The 21,217-nt window shown below is 35.2% G+C and overlaps 1 protein-coding gene across 2 annotated transcripts in view; it reads left to right on the forward strand.

Annotated features, from left to right (window-relative positions):
* Positions 1 to 21,217, forward strand: part of LOC129747744 (tubby-related protein 4) — an 81,155-nt gene that overhangs the window by 53,468 nt on the left and 6,470 nt on the right. The window lies entirely within an intron of this gene.

Here is a 21,217-nt window from a genome sequence, read left to right on the forward strand (position 1 = left end):
TGTAGGTCAGTTGCTTCATCAGTTATCATTGATTGATGAAACTCTAAACTAATTAGTTTTCTGACAACAAATCTGACAAAAAAAAACGAGATAAGGACGCAAAATTTTTCCGAAATCTGTTTCCCAATGATTTAATTTACCCTTGTGGATTAAAACTTTCCCGTTATCATTCGATTATTTTTTCGGCAACAAGGCAATCCATCAAGCTAACATTCGAAAGAGTTTTTTCTGACTTTTGACTTATACTGCTGGATTTCAAGATCTTCACCAATTATATCGCTGAAATCTTATCTTATCTTTCAGCTCATCCACATAATTATTTTGAAATTTTAAGTTAAAATTCAGTTTAAGGTTTGAAACTCTACATCTGAAAGTTTGGCTATTTCAATTGCAATTGATAAATACTCTTTAGTAAAATAACCTTTCATGGATTCATTCCTTTTTTTTTTTTAATTTTAAATCAATATTATTTTAAGAGTTTGGAATAATGAATAGGTACCTACATGGAGAAAAAAAAACGATTTTTCAATTTCTTTATTATTTATGTGTTGCTTTTTCATTTGTTTCAGTACAATTAAAATTGAAATTTTGTGACAATTTCAAACTACCAGATAAACAAATTATGACATTTTTCTTTTTATAAACATTTTTTGCAGTGGATAATACAGATTTCATGGTGGTTCTATAAATATTGAAAAAGTTTGTCAAAAGATATCATTATTCTTCTTTTATTTTATATTTTTCGAAAAACATCTGATTTTGTTCAGTGAAAATTGTGCTCATTTGAAAGTTGGAACCCTAAACCCCCCCCCCCCCCCCTCACCCCTTTTTTTTCGTTTTTTCAAAACGATCGTTTTTTCACCAGACATGACGTTCCTACATATTGACTGATTTTTGAAAATTTTGGAAAATCACCCCCCCCCCCCCCCAAGAGCCAACTCTAGGACCGCCCCTGAAATGACATAATAACGAAATTAAAAATATCAAATGAAATCATCCTTATGAAAAAATTGACAAAAGTTAAATAAATGACGAAATGAAAAAGACTAATAAAATTCAAAAACATGACAAAAATAACAAAAATGGCAAAAAGACGAAAATGACAAAAATGACAAGTATGGCAAAAAAGAAGAAAAAATCCCAAAAAATTTAAAAAAATAACAAAAGTTAATAAAAATTAACAAAAATGACTAAATTGACAAAACTGCTAAAATGAAAGTATTACCGAACTGACAAACATGAAAAAATATTACAAAATTGACAAAAAAGTAAAAAAACAAAATGACAAAATGACAAAAATGACAAAAATGTCAAAAATGACAGAAATTACAGAAATGGTAAAAATGACAGAAATGATAAAAATATTAATAATGACAAAAATGACAAATATAACAAAAATGACCAAATTGACCAAAATTGTAAAAATGACCAAAATGACAAAAATGTTAAAAAAGATAAAAATGACAAAATGACAAAAATGTCAAAAATGACAGAAGTATCAAAAATGACAAAAATGCTAAAAATGACAGAAATGACAAAAATGATAAATACAGACCCCGTTTGATTTTGGCAACACGCCCGTACATTTAGTGTTGCCAAAATCGAATGTTGCCAAAATCGAACGGTTTTTTTTTTCAACTTATTTACAGTTGTTTCTACAAAATAACCATAATTATTACCAAAAACGTTATTTTTAGTTCATTCCCGACCATTTGTATTATTTTTTTTATTTTTGTCATTGTGTTTTTGATGCATTTTGCACCTTTATTGTTTTGTTTATAATGTTTGTTTTCATCCGACATATTTGCTGTTTTTGTCATTCTCCATCATTTTTTAGTTGTTTTTCATCATTTTCAGTCTTTTTTTTTGAATTTGTTTTTGAACTTTTTGAATTTTTCATCTTTTTGTCATTTTTGAGTACTTTATAAATTTATTAAAAAAAACTTTTTTATTGTTGCATTTTATCACCATTTCAGAACATAAATATGCATGGTGTTTGTCTAAATTATATTGGTCTTGTTATAACGAGAACTAAAAGGTAATTTTGTTTCTAAAAACCGTTCGATTTTTGCACATGTGCCAAAATCGGATGTTGCCAAAATCAAATGTTGCCAAAACCGAATGTTGCCAAAAACGAACGGGGTCTGTATGACCAAAATGACAAAAATAACAATTATTACAAAAATAACAAAAACGACAAGAATGACAAAAAATGACAAAAATGATTAAAATGCATAGAATGACCAAAATGAAAAAAATGACAAAAATTTTTAATTTTAAAAAATGACCAAAATGACCGAAATGACCGAAATGATCGAAATGACCAAAATGGCAAAAATGTCAAAAATGACCAAATTGATCAAATTGACAAATTGTCAAAAAAGATAAAAATGACAAAATTTACGAATGTGACAAAAATGACAAAAATGACAAAATTGCTAAAATTGATAGAAATGACAAAAATGACCAAAATGACAAAATAAACAAATAAAACAAAAATTACAAAAATGACAAGAATGACAAAAATGATAATAATGACATTAATGACCAAAATTACCAAAATGACAAAAATGACCAAAATGCAAAAATGACAAAAATGACCTAACTGACAAAAATGACAAAATTCACAAAAATGTCAAAAAAAATAAAAATGACAAAATGACAGAAATGACAGAAATAAGAAAAATGAAAAAATGGTAAAAATGACAGAAATGACAAAAATAATAAAAATGACAAAAATGACAAATATATCAAAAATGACCAAAATCAACAAAACGACAAAAATGGCATAGTTACAAAACTGACAAATATGACAAAAAATGACCAAAATGACAAACATGACCAAAATGCAAAAAAGACCACATGGACAAAAATGTCAAAAAACATTAAATTGACAAAATTACAAATATGACAAAAATGACCAAAATGTCAAAAATGATAAAAATGACATAACGACAAAAATGAAAAATATTAATATGACAAAAAACATGATAAAAATGAAAAACATGATTAAAATGAAAAAAAAACATGACAAAATTGAAAAAATGTTAAAAAGGACAAAAATTTCAAAAATGACTAAAGTTACCAAAACGGCAAAAATGACAAAAATGAAAAAAACGATTAAAAAAAATAACTGAAAAAATGACAAAACTAATAAAAATGGAAATATGATCAAAATTACGAAGGGTCTTTCAAAAAAAATTCAAAAATTAATAAAAATTCACAAGAATGACTAAAACTGAAAAAAATGACAAATATGACAAAAATTACAAAATTGTCAAAAATGATAGAAATTACAAAAATGACAAGAACGACGAAAAATGACAAAAATGACCAAAATGATCAAAATGACAAAAATGACCAAAATGACAAAAATGACAAAAATGATCGAAAGGACCAAACTGACAAAAATGACAAAAATGACAAAAATTGACAAAAATGTCAAAAAAAATTAAAATGACAAAATGACAAAAATGACATATCTGACAAAAATGACAGAAATTACAAAAAATACCAAAATGACCAAAATAATAAAAATGACAAAAATGACAAATATAACAAAAATGACCAAAATGAACAAAATGACAAATAGTACCAAAAGGAAAAAAATGACAAAAATGACAAAGACGACAAGAATGAAAAAAAAAAAAAATACAAAAATGACCAAAATAACAAAACAACGAAATGATCAAAATGACCAAAATGACAAATATGACAAAAATTACAAAAAATGATCAAAACTACAAAAATGAAAAAAATGTCGAAAAAGATTAAAATGGAAAAATTACAAAAATGACAAAAAAAAACAACCAAAATGCCCAAAATGTCAAAAAACATAAAAATGGCAAAATGACAAAAATGAAAAAAACATGACAAAATTGTAAAAAAGGACAAAAATTACCAAAATTACCAAAATGGTAAAAATGACAAAAATGAAAAAAAATGCAAAAATGAGGAAAATGACAAAAATGATAAAAACATAAAAGCTGAAAAAATGACTAAGATGACTAAAATTACAAAACTAATATAAATGACAAAAATGACAATATGATCAAAATAACGAAAATTATTGAAGGGTCATGTTTGAAGTGGCCATTACACAAAAACTTACCAAATGTCTAACTGTTTTACTTTCATTAGGTATCTCTGAAGAGTTTGTCAAATAAAGAATACATACCCGTTGTCCATCATAGTTTAAAGCGGAGGTACAAAGATTTCAGGAATTTCATAAATTAATAGCGCTTACAACTTGTTTCCAACACTCATGGTGTTTATTTTCTTGGAAATATCCTTTGTAAGTTACTTGTGTTTCTTCAATAGTTTCGAACCTCAGGCAGGCGATAATACCATTCACAGTGTGCCAGACCGCACATTTTGAGAACTGAATTGTTCGAATTGGCGAAACAATCGCCACATTCCTGAATCATAAAAATGACTCAAATATACTGGCCTTGTCCATCGATACTCGACCGCGACATACATAACCAAAAAAAAACGATAGAAAAAAAAGCTTGAAAATTTGTGTCTGATGGCGAGCAAACAAATTTATTACTGTTTGTTCCTCCCGTCGCTTTTTTCGGTCGTTTCATTTTTTCGTTCCATCAACCTTCAATGTAAGCCTTTTTGTCAGTTTATCCGAGCCTTTGTCTAGCTTTCTGCGAATTCGATGAATATGATCCACCCACAACGTGTGGCATACAAATAGGATTTTGGTCTGGGTTTTTTTTTCGTTTTCAGTTGATTTCACTGAAGTGAAAAACACGAGAACGAGGTGTCTGGTAGTGCATTACAAAGTAAAGGATCGATTTATTATTTTTTTTTAACTGAGTTATTTTTTAGCGTTTCTTCAATAACTTAAATTTGATGAGGCAAAATCTATTGTTAAATGTGTATTTTAAACTTTTTTTTTTATTTTTTTTTTTAATATTTATTGGACGGTTTGTTGTTTCTTATTAAAACTATCCAGCAGAAAATGGAAATGACACAATTTTTCATCCATTGAGTGCAAATGCTTCTAACGTTCCAAACATCCTAGCTGTGTGTATTGTTCTAAGCTTCATAATTGGATTTTCATGTTTGCTTCCCATTTCAGTACAGTTCAACCTCGTTTCTCTCTTGTTGAAAACTATAAAAAAATCTTTACACGCTGCATTTGAAAAACTTCGAACAGTAAGAGATTTCTTTGATCACTTCCATTGGTTTAGGAAAACTTTTGATTTAATCTTCCAAAATTCGAGGTGGTTTGACTGTAGAGAAACCACAAGCCTAGACCTGGTAGAAAGTGCATGTAGTGTAGAGCTGCTTGCTAAGTCAGAGAATCCACATCATCACACTTTGACATCTGAAACAAATCTACATACAATTGATAGATTTGATGTTAGCACCTGTCGATTCGCGAAATTATGGCAGAAATATGAATAAACTGCTCTCAACATCATACTAATGCATATTTAAATAAGAATGCTGTTCTATGACTAATGAGATTCATGGAAAATAAAATAATTAATAAAAACAGTTAATTTTACTATTTACTTCCAAAATATTTATCGTTTGACGGTTTTTTCTTCGGGATGCTTCTTTGATAATCTTCCAGTGAATTAGAAAACTTCATTTGAAAAGCAAGCACTCTTTCCCTCAAAACCGTTTTCGTTTTCCGGGCGCCTAACTTTTACCTTAGAGCACCTGTATCCGTGGTCTATTCTTGGGTCTAATTTACACAAGAATTGAACCAACGACATTAGATCTAATCCAGTGAAAAAACTGGCTACCCCATTCGTGTCCCATTATCTGTCAAACGATTTAGAACTGCGTCAAATTGGATCCAAATCTCATCTGTTTTGGATCATTCCTTATACCGGTTCTAAAAATGTTGAGATAAAACTGGTAATAATGGAACACGGATGCGGTTGCTTGGGTCGGAATTTGGGTCTAAATCGGCTGTTTGGACCACGGATACAGGTGCTCTTAGCTCTCAACCTTTCCATTAAACAGGACCAAAGATAGTTTTTTTCTTTTGTCGAAATCAAACGTCCGTGTATGTTAAATGCGTAAAATCAACAAAGAAATCTGGAAAACGATACCCACGTTGGCTCCACTTGGACTCCTTCTTCCTTTCCTTACGGCAACAAATGAAACCCGAAATACTCCAAGTCAATGAAAGCTTTTGCCAGATTCCTGGATTCCTTTTCTGGACACTATCTTATCAAATTTTAATAAATAATCAAGTTTGAACCTTTCATATGTTTATTTTTGCAAATCACCATTCTAAATTATGTTAATAAAAATATATAGGTAATTTTAATTTTCCACTTTTTTCCACTTGCACGACACCCTTTAGACGAAAAAAACCGCCGTTTTCGAGCGAGGCACTGATCGCATATATTTTTCTATAAGCTGTTTAGTTTTTCACACTAAATCAGTTTTTTCGAGTGACCTTCCGAACACTCCTCACATTAAGCACTTTCTTTAAGAACACAAACTTATAACCAAGCAAAAAACAAATTCATCATGTCGCTTACGCAGCACCCGTTTTGAAACTTGTTTTGATTAAATAAAACTTATTTTCACGGGAATATCACAGAACATCCAATTAACAACTTAAAACTTTATCCCACCCATCACATATGAACACTTTTTAGCTGTTTCATGTCTCTTTTATGAACACTTTTTAGCTGTTTCATGCCTCTTTTAAGTAGATAATATAGAAATTTTATAAAATTTTCTCAGACGGGCAGTAAAACGCGTGCGGTTGACAAAAAGCATCGCCTACTCTCCCCATCAAAAGGGGGACCAATGGAAATCGGAAAAATCAAAATTTTATTTTTCATACCAAATAACTTAAAAATGCATAAAACGTCGAGATCTGGTTTTATCTCGAAAAAAAATTTGGGTAAAAATTAACTTTTAGAGATTTAGTCGGTTTTTGACCAAAAATTTCACTCATATGTTTACAGCTTGTGAACTGATCCAAACTTTTTAATTGTCACAGTACATACATCTGGCAAGAATATTGGCAATTTGAGCCTGCACAGTATGATTTTCAAAAGTTGGCTGATTGAACGGTTATCTTTTCATTTCATTTTTCAGAAGTGATCAAAATTCAAAAAAATGAAATAGGGGAGATGAGGGCATAACGAGCACCCAGGGCATGATGAGCACAACTCTTTTCTAAGAAAGTACGTATTTTCTTAAATAAATTTTCATGAGGATTTGTTTCGTACTTCCTATAGTATTAATTTTTCACAAAAAAAGGAATCTCCTTATCATCTTTACAGAGATATTTAAAAAAAAACTGGCTTGGTTCTCAAGTGACGAAAATATTATAATTTTTGAACACCACGAAATAAGCTCTTATGATCTTAAAATAACCTTGGTCTATAATGTACGCACTGCAACATGATGTACACATTGTTTCTCAATTTTTACCATCATAAAATTTTTGATTTTTCACTTTTATCAATTTTAAAACACGTTTTTACTTAAATTTGTTGACTAGGGGCATATAGAGCACCATATTATCGAGGCATAATGAGCATTTTCTGCCGTAGAATCTAGCAGCGAATTAAAATTGATTTATAGCGCCACACCTTGACTAGTTTTCATCCGACGATTTAAGGTGTCGGAGAGGTAATCAAAAGACTAGCGTTAGATTTCTGTTCGAGGTGATTTTTTTCCATTTACAATTCATGATCGATTTTTTTTATTGTTACATTATACGGCTAGTAGCATCATCCTCCGAACAAAGCACATAATTTATGAGCATGCGTGAATTGTTTGTATTCTACAAACAGACCTAGATTATTTTGTTATTGCTTTGTTTGATGAATCTACGACTCACCTGACTTCATCGAATTGAATTCGCTGCTAGATTCCCCGGCAGAAAACGCACATCTTGCCCTGATTAATTGTGCTCATACTGCCTCAGGGGGGGTTCTCATTATGCCTCCACAGTGACAGTTTTCTTCTAGTTTTTCACGTTTCAGCCCGTTAGGGAATAGGCTTGTCAAGTGTCTGAACACGAAACAATAATGTAACCTCCATATTATAGCTATTTTCTATGGTTAAATAACCGTTTTCCTTAAGGTGGCCATTATGCCCTCATCTCCCCTAGCATTCAGTTATGATAATTTAAATTTTTTCTGTTAGAAATAAGGCATCTTGGGTATTCATTTCTTGCAGCAACAACACGCCCTAGATGTCTCACCCAAGCTCAGCTTCAGTCTTTTCGAGCTTGAGCAGATAATATCAAGCACCGGCTATGTATTTGTACATCAACTGAAAGGATGTGGAGAAAGGCTGTTAAATATGTTATTGGAAGTGAAAAAGTCAAACCGAATGACATTCAACCGATCCGTTATGAGTTGTGTCATGTTGTTGTGACATTTTAATCATTCGAGTTCGAATGCAGATTAAATTTGAAAATAGACCTTTGTTGACAGAGATGGATATAGATAAATTTAAATAGATAAATCATTATTAACTAAGTATAACAACGATTTTTTTAGACTTCATCGTAACACATCCGTGTTTCAAAAACAAAACTAAAATTAACCTCAACGCACTGATTGCTTTCTGATTCGGTATCATTTCTGGAAAAAAAAGATTTTCGTCGACGTCAGCTTCCAACTGCAGAACGTTACGCAAAAAAAAACACAACACAAGAACGGTGATGATCCATCAGCAGCTGCCGTACATACCTGAGCAAATCCGACCCAAACGCGCCACCATTGCAAAAGGGACGGCCACAAGCACCAAATCGGGAAGCTGGCGTTAGAAAGGCGCCCAGAAAAAAAGCAATTTTGAAATTTTAATGAACATTGATTTTTACCTTCGCTCGCTCAATCCGCGAAACTCGAAGCCTTCGGTAGGTACGTTGTAATGGAATTCTCTCCCTCCTTCTTTATGGGGAGAGGAAAATGGGCAAAGGATGCACGATTGCGTCCAAACTCTTCCGGTGTGTCAAAAGTCAATTAAAATCTCATTCGTCAATCGCCATTCCGCTAGGATGCACAAATAAATGAATGCATAAACCGACAGGCGTCAAAATTACCAAAAAGTTAAATCAATGTGCTGAATCAGAACTTCTGATATTTTTTCGACGACAGTTATCAACGAAAATTGAGATTAATTACCTTATGGGTTGACACTTTTTGTGACACAAAGCTGATCAGAAGTAAGAACATTAAACTTCTTTTCTCCCGCTTCAAATTTTCATTATCCGGCTCGAAGGACCAATTTTGAAGTCACTGATTGTAAATTTGCTCTGCTGTTTGGGGTTGTTGATCCAGAAATCTGACGAATACTGTATTTCACTATCCAGCTCAAAGAATCAACTTTGCTGCGCTGTTGATTCAGAATTCCGGTGAACACTAAGTTATATTTTGTGTTGAAGAACATACTTTGGTAGAGGCTTTTCTGAGGTTTTCCAAGGATATATCTAAATATCATCAGAGTGATTTGTCTTCTCACTTGGTATCATATCAACAAAATTCCTAGCAATCTATCCGCTGCAAGCCATCGAACACCCACTCAGAAACAATCCTTCAATCGAATTTGAAAAGCCATAAAGCCTTTCGGGAAAGCGCTATTGATTTTCAAACAGTAAATTGCACTCTGGTCGAACCATTTTCTTCTAACGCTATGCAGCAACATCATTTCCCAGAAGTATTACCACAGTCTCTTCCTTTCATTGTGGCAAACATGGATGGAGGAAGGTCACACAATAGTAAAGTGACATGTTATCCGATATACTTACTCTGGTACTCGTGCACTTTCAACCATTTGTACACCGTGTTGGACTTCTGCTACATGCATTAGATTGGGGGATGGGATTGCCGTTAGAAATAAACCATGTTTTCCGTGCCATTAAAACAAGGTCAACATACATAAGTTGGAGTGCAGTTCTATTTTCTTCTTAATAGGTTCAGCCTTCCCATGATTGGCGTTGTGGTACCTAAAACCGATTGGAATTGATAACCGAGGCACGTTGAAGATTGAAATTTCCTCTTAACATTCACTTCATTCGTGCTCCATCAACTAATCAACTATTTTAGAAAAGAAACAAAATGACATATTCTCAACAGAAAGTGCCTTTATATCAAAATTAGGAAATTGCTGGGACACATCTTTTACTGCGTGTTCAGCCCGGAATTTTTCTCTGTTTTAAACCAAAAGCCATAACTCAAACCGCTAACCTTGGACTTCGATGAAGCGTTTTTTTATGACGGCGACTGGGGTGATATGTTGATTATGGCGCTATAATGCTTGGTGAGAATAAAAAATATGAACCAAGCTGTGTCGTCGTTTGTTGTCATCGAACGAATTTCCAACGCTCTTTTTAATGTTTACCCGTTTTTTCCTCTTTTTCCGAATGGCCCCATGTGGAGGGTCACCACCTTTCAAAATATCTATTGGCAAGCTCCCAAGTCCTCGACTGTTTCCCTTTCGAATGGAAAGTCATCAATTGCAAGAGTATCACCAGTGCCTCTGAGTGTGCTTACACGGTGTGAAAATATAACAATTATTCGAAAAAAAGAGAATGAATTGAATTTTTAATTGAAAAAAGATAACTGAAAAAAGAATAATTGAACTAACTAAAGCCACCTAAAGCCAATAAGACATTTCCTTTCTTCTTTATATAGCTTTATTGCAAAAATCTTGTGTTAATGCTTTATATCTAACTTGTAGGTCGTTGAATAAAGATTTACAAACAATCACATCATAATAATCCAATGATGACAAAAAGACTTCAGCAAGTTCACTGGTGTTGAGAAAAAGTGGTAGAAATTTCGACACTTTCAGCAAATTTTGAAAATTTTGCCATGCAAAAACATTTTCAAGATAGATCGCCCTCAATTTTTTTTTTTTACAACACGTGTTGTGTTTTGGCATGTTCTGATGTAAAAATAGTAATATTTCTAATACATACGGCTGAAATAAAAACATTGCTGTGGAAAAATACAACGCCCGAAGATCTTCAAAACACTTTTGCATGGCAAAAATTTTCAAAATGTGCTAATGTCAAAATTTCTACCACTTTTTCCCAACACGAGTGAACTTGCTCTAATGCACCTAGTGGTTTTGAGAAACTTGGTAGTCGGTGATCGTTGACGGGTGTTTAATATTTTTTCGTCGCAAATTTTAGGTCCCGGAATATAAATTCGATATTTGTGGTTTGTGGAGGAATTGATCGTTTTCGACTTGAGTCCAGTGCTTTTGAATCCTAAACCACGAAAAAGTGAAGTGACGTCGCGATAGTTGTTTGTGAGTTTGGGGCTTTTTCTTGTCAAACAATCGGAACGCTCTGGTGCTAAATATCCAGCTGTTTTAATCCTCGATTCGGACGGTTCCACTATGGGGCAGTTCCATACAATGAGGTGGCAAAAAGTATGATTAGGTGTATTGTACTCTTTTGTAATTTTTGAAAATTTTGTATGAAAATAACTACCCAGCAAACATTTAAGAAGGTATATCGAAGGAACAATAGAATTATTCAAACAATTATACCAGATGAAAAGATTGTATTAAACTTACTAAAAAAGCATATAGCTACAAAAGTGGAGGCGATATACCTACAATGACAAGATTGCAACGATTCGATTTTCCCACATAACGCAAAATAAACAATTTTAAGCAATTTGAGTAAAACGTTAAAAAAAATTTCTTACTTACTTACTTAATGATCCCGCGCCGATCCTCCGGTGCATAGGGTCGTGGTAAAAGACCTCCACTGTTGACGATCCGGAGCCAGCGTCTTCACTTGGTCCCAGTCAAGATTCTCGTCGACAGTTCGGATTTCAGCGGCTAGGCTTCGCCGCCATGAGTTTCTGGGCCTGCCTCTTCTTCGATGACCTTCTGGATTCCAATCTAGCGCCTCTCTGCAAATCTCGTTTTCATCTCTTCGCAGCGTGTGCCCAATCCATCTCCACTTACGTTCCCGAATCTCGATTTCTAGCACCTTTTGATGACAACGGCGATGTAGTTCCTCATTCGAGATCCAGTTGCCAGGCCACCAAGCGCGGATGATATTCCGCAGGCAGCGGTTAACTTCTCCGACTGAGATTTAAACTCCATTCCTCCGAGTTTACAGTCCGGTATCTTACCACGATGCCAACTCATCAGTTGATAACATCCACGCTATAAAAAGTGATCGGTCAAAATTTGGTCAAGGGAAAACGCGTGTAAATCGGTGAAATCGTTCATTTAAAAAATCAAATTAAATTTCTTTTCCAAGTTTAATTAGTATAAAATTCAGGAAAAATATTCAGTTAGGCTTCCACTTTTCCAAATCCGAATTGCCGGGCTTTACGATTAACCCCTACCATCAGATTTTGTACAGCTACCTTGTCCACCTTCTTCGCCGCAGAAAGCCAGTTTGCCTTGAACTGCTGCTCGTCCTTAGCAGTTTTTTGATCTTCTTTAGGTTCCGCTTGACAATAGCCCAGTATTTCTCAATTGGGCGGAGCTCTGGCGTGTTGGGAGGGTTCTTGTCCTTGGGAACCACCTGCACGTTGTTGGCGGCGTCCCACTCCATGGCCTTTTTACCGTAATGGCAAGATGCCAAATCCGGCCAAAACAGTACGGAACAACCGTGTTTCTTCAGGAAAGGCAGCAGACGTTTATTCAAACACTCTTTCACGTAAATTTCTCGGTTGACAGTCCCGGAAGCTATGAAAATGCTGCTTTTCAAGCCACAGGTACAGATGGCTTGCCAAACCAGATATTTCTTCGCGAACTTTGACAGTTTCATGTGCTTGAAAATATCTGCTACCTTTCTACTCCCTTTTTCCGTATAAAACTCCTGTTCTGGAAGCTGCTTGTAGTCGGCTTAGACGTAGGTTTCGTCGTCCATTACCACGCAGTCAAACTTCGTCAGCATCGTCGTGTACAGCCTTTGGGATCGCGCTTTGGCCGTCGTATTTTGTTTATCATCGCGATTTGGAGTCACTACCTTCTTGGTCGATAGTCCGGCTCGTTTTTTGGCTCGATGCACGGTTGTAGACGATACACCCAGCTTATTTGCGGCATCTCGGAGAGAGAGGTTAGGGTTTCGCTTGAAACTACCGGCAACTCTCTTTGTCGTCTCAGCGGCTTCCGGTTTTCGATTTCCCCCCGATCCAGACTTCCTGGCTGTCGGCAAACGTTCCCCAAACACTTTAATTACATTTGTAACGGTTGATTTGGCAACTTTAAGCGATTTTGCCAGCTTTGCGTGCGAGTAGCTCGGATTTTCGCGATGCGCGAGCAAAATTGTGATACGCTGCTCTTCTTCCTTGGACGGCATTTTGACAACTGAAGAGTGAATTCCAAAATCAAAATAAGAGCAACATTCTACACACACACAACTTCAAAATGAGGGGTGTTCAGGTTTTTTAAATGCAAAATTGAAAGAAATACGTCAAGTTGATATCGACCAAATTTTGACCGTATCACCCTTTATCTCCATAGGTGAGATTTTCTTTTTACAAACCGGTCAAAAGAAGAAAGGGAGAGATCGAATAAAGTTTCAATCGATGGACCGCCCATTTATCGTAAATCAGTTCACTCAATCGGAAATGTCGAATTAGCATATTCCCAACTTAGTGGAGACATATTTACACCCAAAATTCAGCCTCTGTGCCAATGGCGTGTAGTCAATTACATAGCATCATTGGTACAAGAAGATAACGCGATCGGTGCTGATTCGATTTGCTCTCACCGGCATTAATCTCCCAAGTTAACCGAATTGCGTATGTCTGAAAGAAACAAAATAAAAACGCTTTCACGTCCCTCCCTATCGCATCACAAGACGAAGAAGGATGGAAATAAATACCGGCCAACACCAGGCAGCCAGCGAACCGAGCACTGTGCGTGTGAATGTAGCAAAAGCAACAACAAAAACATCCTTCTAATTCAATCCCTTCAATCTACCGGCAAACAACCACGGCCGAGCTGTGCGTGTGTATGCAGTAAAAGCAACAACAAAAAAAAACATTCCTTCAATTCAATTTGCCGGCAAACAACCACGGCTAAGCTGTGCGTGTGTATGTAGCAAAAGCAACAAGAATATATTCACCGGCAAACAACGCTGCCCGGCTTTAGCAGCTGTGTATATGTAGCGTGTGTATGTAATAGCAGGCAGTAAGCAAAGCACAGTTCTCATTCAATGGGTTTCCCGTTTCCTCCACTCCCGTTCCCTTTCCCGTTTCCATCGCAAGACAAATGAATACCTTGAAAGGAGGCAAAACGCCGGGAAGCCACTGTCGTGCGTTTCTTTTGTGATTGATCGGTGGCAGAATGCCTATGACAAATATACCTCTTCCTGCATGAAGCTCAAATAGTACACTGGTTAAGATGTCGGTCTGGCAAGACCATTTAGTTAGTGATTTGAGATCGATTCTCCCTACGGGCGCTGTGGTTTATATTTTTATTTTCTTGTTTCTGGGATGAATTATCCAATAGGAACGAAATCCCATAAAATGTTTTTCTTGTTTTGCTTGAATGTAGTGGTCATGCATCATTTTAGTTGGGAGCCGAGTCCTTATGCCAGTTACGGTTTTTCAAACATATCATCTTCGGCACAGTGCACATTTCAGCGCATTATCGGCACAGAGATGTGCTAAATAGGCATTGGATTTTTGCAACCTCTTCTATGGGTGTACGAATTGACTAAACTTCTATCCGATTCAACTATTTTTGAGCAAAGCTTGTCGTAAATGAATGATAGAAAATTACTCAATACCAACGTGTTTACGATGGTTATTGAAAATGTCTTAATATTCGATTTAAATTATCATTTCTACTACGATTTCATGTTAGCTGGGTATTTTAACTAACTTATAATTAATTCATACAAGAATTACTTGTAAACAACTTATAAAGTAGGATGCTTGGTGTTATTTTTGACTCTACTTTTTATTTCTTTTGAAAGCTGTGTTTTGGACTTGGGTGTGAAATAATTGATCAATCATGAGAAACATTTTTTTTTTTTTGATAGACTTTAGGTGAATAACCTAAAATCAAATATAGTAAATTTTCAAATAACATCACCCTCCACAACGCTGTTGATGGCTGTCTTGATGCTATCTCAACAGTCCTCGCATTAAATGAACACAGTGAATCCCTAAAAGGTAAAATATATCTTTTTTCTAGGTGAAAAGAAAAACAGTACAATTCACCTTTTTGCTAGGTGAATTTTACCACGAAAGAGGGGTCGAAAAATTGCCCCAGTAACTTGGTAAATTCTACCTTTTTATTATTTTCCGTGTAAGAATTATCGAATGATTCAAATATTCAAATCAAATACTTAAAGATGACAAGTCATTCAAAAATGCTACGAAAATATAAAGTTTAAAGAAAAGATAAAACAACTTCATAAAGATTGAAAAAAAGAGCACAGATGAAACAAATTTCCTTCAAAGTTTACGCTGAACAGTCACACATTTCATACGAAGTTGAAATTCAATTTCGTTTGATTGTCATTCCTCCCGTAAGCAGATATGTAAACGAAAAGCCCCAAACAATTCACGACGTTAATCCTGGTGTGTATGCAGGATTGTGGCTTTTATTGCCGGTCGGTGGTTTGCATAAATTGTCCACGATATCGTAAACCTTTGGTTGGTGATTAATTTTTAGCGTTCACAATACGGTCCCTGCACCTGCAGCATCGCGTTGTTTTTATTTCTGCAGAATCCTGCTGGCCCGGTGAGTTTGGGTGTGATGGGATGGGTGGTGTTTTATGTCCAATCATCCCCCCTTCCCGTGAGCCTCCATTCTATACCGTTACTCACTCAACACCTGCTTGTTTGTTTAATCGAAGTGAAAATTAAATAATCCTTTATGTCGACGAGAGCGACGCCGCCAAACAATATCTCTACAGAACCTACCAGCAGCACTCTATATTAGGTCACAAGGGAAATTCTCTCTCATTCACAGCAAACTGATGAGAAAGGAGGTGTTAGCATGTGGAGATGATAATCGACCGACGGAATTGTGGACTGCAGCGATTATTGATGGGAGTCCTTTCTTTTTTGTGTTCCATCGAGCCCATCACCAGCAGCAGAATCATCACCAGAAGTAGGGTTAGTGGGGGGAAATTTGCTGGGTGGTTGATTTGTTCACTGACAGGTAAACATGGCAACGCAATTAACGTTGATTGCATTCTTTGCCTCTGCTGATGGGACGGTGCTGCTGGGTGATCTCCGCCAAAGCGCCGGCTCTCCCATAATCAATGAGTGTTTCATGAGCTTTGCTGTGGGTGTCAGCTTACCTCGTCAGAACAGAATGGGTAATATGTACTTGAAGGTCTGAATGCGAGAGATTATAATTGAAATGCTTCCTTCCACTTTATAAACGTCAGGGAGCCCAGTGAAGGTTGAGGAACCGCGGGAGATTTTTCTTGTTAAAGATATACCGTCAACTTAGGCAATATGCAACACTTTTCGATTTAAATGGCTTCTGAAAAATTCACTTCCACTGATAATCATACCCTTTATGCATCAAAAGTTTTATGGTTAGTGGGACATCAACCTGACGTAGTCAAAAAAATTATAGGTTTCTTCAGTTATTTTTAATTTTTTTAAAACATGCGATTTTCACTATATTTAGAAAAAACGGTATCTTGCAACAAACTTTGACTTCAATGAAAAATTTTTATATTTTTGATGCCATAAAAGCCATTACGCATAAAAACACCAATTGCATCAATTTCTAGTTCTGTTGAAACCAATTTTTATAACATGCATGCAAACATTTAGGGGTAAAAAATACTACAAATAATTCTACTAGCTGAAATCATAAAAATAAATGTTTGGATGAATAAAATTTCAATGTTGACAAATGCGTGATTCAAAACTATTATATTCGGGCATATGGAAATGAGATTTAAAAGGTGTCTCTTTGATTTTCATTTTGTTGCATCTTAGCCCAGGCAGGTAACTGAATTACTAAAATATTTATTTATAAAAAATTGGTGATTGTTCGAAAAATATTTTTACACCAACAGTGTAACAGTGTTGGAATAGGATCATTAAACCAGCAAAATGCTTGTAAGTGATATCATTAAGCCAATCCGTCATAAATACAAGGTAAAATTTTAAACATCATAGAAAAATGTTAAAATAGTACATTCATTGATAGATTTTTTAAATTTTGAATGAAAAGGAAAAACTTTAAAATACTAGCTTATTAAATTATGTCATCATAATTTTTATTCATTAAAAGATAACTCGCCAACGTTCTATAAAATTAAAAATTATATCAATGCTGTGGTATACAAATGTTGCATCTGATCGCTGTTGCATGATACCCCGTTTTACGGTACGGTGTATAAGATCTCTGGGTTAATGCCAAGTGATGCAACATTTACCCTTTATAGAAAATAGTGAAACGTTAAGCAGTCTCGCCCTTTTTAAAGGGACTGTACTTCAAAAAAAAGCAACACTTTCTTCTTTGCATAACTTTTGGTTGCACGGATGAAAACTGATAAAATTTTCAGTAAAGCTTGTTTTTATTTTGCTCTACGAGACGTGACGTGATTATAAGACTGAGTCGATTTAGGGTCATTATTGAATTTCTCAAACGCTGGGGTCTTAAAAGCTTCGTTTTGGTTGAAAACTCAAAACTTATTAGTTTTTGCAGAATTTCAAAGAAACGTTAACATGAGTTAATTTTTACTGATTTACAGCATAGGGCATAGCATAGGGTGACTGCACACATCTATCATTGGCTGAAACACGAAGTACAACTTATAATAAAGCCCAACACAAGATGCTAAAATAAGTACCTGGATTCAATAGTCATTTCAAGCGTTGCTATTGAGAATTAGTGTGGTACTACAATGCACACCGTGACAAGTCAATGTAATCATATAGGGATAGTCTGAACAGCTAAATGAACTTTTCAGGTTCAGAGAACTCATACGACCCTACTAAAGATGCTGTTTCATACAGGATAGGTTATTCGTTTAGTTGGAAAATCCTACTTGGCAGATAGGATTGATGAATAAGGAAAAGTGATGTAGTTTAAACTAACAAAAGTATTCAACACTTCTTAGAAATGAACCTAAATTAAATGGACAGATCTCACCATAAAACGACCATTACTGCACCAAATAGGACTGGGATACAACCAGAGGAAACTTGTAAGCGATTAACTGCTGCCGAATCTGCCATGATTTTGAATTAAGCTTCTCCGGAAAGCTCTTCCGGCCATATTCCATTTCAATGCAGGTACGTTATCCAATCCGGAAAATTCAGGTCCACACAATTCGATTGACTTCACTTTTAACGTAACTTTTGAAAATTTCCTCTATTTTTAATTTTGCTGCTGTGAAAAACTGACCCGTCATCACCACAGCAAAGCCTACTTTTTCATGAGTTAATTTTTACTAGTTTATATGGAAAAATTAATATTTCGTTCTAGAAAAAAAAACATCATTTTTTTATCTTCTGTGGAACCAAGTTTTGGTTTTGTGCCAATTTATAAATTCTTAAAAGGAATTTTCTGTTGAACACTTTGTTCGTATCTCATTAGACAAAACCGTTATAAGATGATAAATTGGGGTAAGTCTTTGGCTTTCTTTGCCTAAAAATTGCCTTTGCGGAAAATTTCTTTTGAAGAATTTATAAATTGGCACATTGGCCATTAGCAGGCTCGGATCCATGGATGATGTTAATTTTTCAGAATAAAATATTCAATTTTTCCATACAAACCATAAAGTCAAAATTTACTCATAAAAACGTTACTTTGAAATTCTGCAAAAAAAATTACAGAAAACGAAGCTTTTTAGACCTCAGGGTTACGAGTAGGAACTTTGAATTACTAAATAGCAGATAGCTGAATGGCCGTTTTGTGTATTCTCCTTGAGTTTAAGGTTCAAAATTTCTCATTCAAATTTTAGAGCAGATAACAGTTTTCCTGAATTAAATATTCTTGAATGGAAATCAATTTCATCGCAATGTTTAATACGTACACAATACATAAAATACATGCCAGTACCAATTTTTTTTTTAAATATTTAATCTTACTTTTAATGGTTTCGATTAACGAGTTGAAACTCCTTCTTGAACATTCGACTTCTTCTTCTTTGATGTGTCTATTTTCAATAAAGCATTGTAGGAGCGTTTTGAAAAAAAAAATCAAATCACATGCAACAGATTTGTCCTCAAATGGCGACCGTCTTCGTAAAGTGCACACGCAATCCGACGCGGCTTAACAACAACTTTTCCGAAAGGATCTGGAAGCATTCTCCAAGTGGCATCAACTTAGGGTTGCGTGACCCCAACCTTTTAACAGTGTGGGTTCATGTTGGTGGTGGATGGAAGGCTTTTGGATAAATATAGCAATTGATGGGAAAATCGAAAATGCAAATCTCTAACCTATGAAGTACTCATATCCCTACCAACAAAAATGAGCTTCCACGGAAAGATTGGTTCTAAACTGGGAGACTGGAGCCTAATGTGTCATCATTTTGTTACCCGAAAAACCATTAAAGTGGTTGCCATCCGCTGCAAGGGTCGTATCAAAAGTACTATTTTGGGAATTGCGCGAATTCATGTCGCTTTCGTTAAGCGTGGCGGTGGGTCGAAAATATAGTCGTGATTGAATTTTTTTTTTTGCTCGGCCCTCGCTGTTGTCCATCCAGGGATTTTATGGCAAGTTTTACCGGCGCTTTTTCCTGTTTTATGGCTCATATAACAAGAGAAGAAACACGTGAAAATATTGCCGATCATCGGAGCTGAAATGCACGACGTTACGTTGACAATGGGGGTTGATTAATTCACGGTTCGGTGTTTAATATTGTCCCATCACGCCATTTTTATTCTTCGCCATTCTGATGATGAGCCTCTGGTTGGTTCGGCGATCTAAAAATAGTCACTCTTTCTTTTCGCGTGGCTTCAAGTAGTGCAGGTGGAGGTATGCTCCTTTTGGTTCGGGGTTTGTCTAACAATAAATGGTAGAAGCCATATAAATTGCATCAACGTTAGTAACAAGAAGATAGTGTGTAATATGAGGTTTTAAATGGAATAAATATATGTATAATTTGAAGTAGAATTGTTTGACCATCAGAAGAAGATCAATCTTCAAGATTGATTGTGATGAACGGCCATGTACTTAGATCGATTCATCTAAAAAAAAAATCGGTGCCTCAGGATCGATCTCGGAGTTAAACCAATTAGTAGCCTGTCAGCTGCTGAGATCGGCAGTTCCATGTTCCAAGTTTCCAATCGCTGGTTCCTTTTCGTCACATGGGTCTTTCCGATTTCCATCCGAAATACTTTGCTTATTATTCGTTGCTAGGTGTTTTTGCAGTCACGGGCTCGCAAGGCCTCCACTAACCCCACTATCTCGCAGCAGTACTGTTTGGGTTTCGAACACGACTAGGACTTTGAAAACAGACGCGTTATCTCTAACATAAGAAGTTTGAAAAGACAATCATTCGTTCTTGCAGTAATTATTTTCTGAAAAAAAAAGCTTTTCTATTATCTGTTGTGTTCTGTAACTTATTTATATGGTTAAAAAGGAACTTTTCTTATACCCATATTTTGTTTAACACTGTCTCGAAGCTTGTTTCTGTTATCCTTAATGATCACTTTCTAATCCTGAATGAAGAACACTGTCAATATATGTAATGGCTTACTTTGTTTGATATCCCATCAAGAAAAGGTGTCTGGCAAAATGTCGTGAATAAACACCCACGCTTTGACAAGGGTTCGATTGCCACAATGTGTCTAGGGTGTAAATCAAAGACGTATTTTCGTCTTCTGTTTATGTTTCTTAGACAGTTAATTTTAAACTTATTCTATTAAAACCTACATTTTGAACCTTGTTACGTAAGCAAGCAAACAAAGGTCGCGGTCAGTCAAATTGAAACTAAACAATTTAGGATCAGCTGGAAGGTTCCCTTCCTCTAAAAATGTCAACTCGGAATTAGGGCTTTCTGTTTGAAGAAGGTAAATTCCATGTGACACGTGGTGGTTTATCGACATCGTTGCCTGAATTATTGGTATGCAAGGCTGACGCTACAGCCTCATAAATTCAACGTGTCCTTTCGGTCTTTTCAAACAAGTGTCGCACCCTTCCGGAGGCGACGGCAACTGTGCAAGCAAACACAAAACACGGAAAATGGCAAGAAAAACGGAAACGTTCAGTTTTGTTATTAGAACTAATGAGTGCTTAACCCGGTTTTCCACCATCATTCGTTGATTGCTTACATAAGACTTGAGCAAGGACTGGCACT

The sequence above is a fragment of the Uranotaenia lowii genome, chromosome 1 (genome assembly GCF_029784155.1).
Source record: "Uranotaenia lowii strain MFRU-FL chromosome 1, ASM2978415v1, whole genome shotgun sequence".
Classification (NCBI taxonomy): Eukaryota; Metazoa; Arthropoda; class Insecta; order Diptera; family Culicidae; genus Uranotaenia; species Uranotaenia lowii.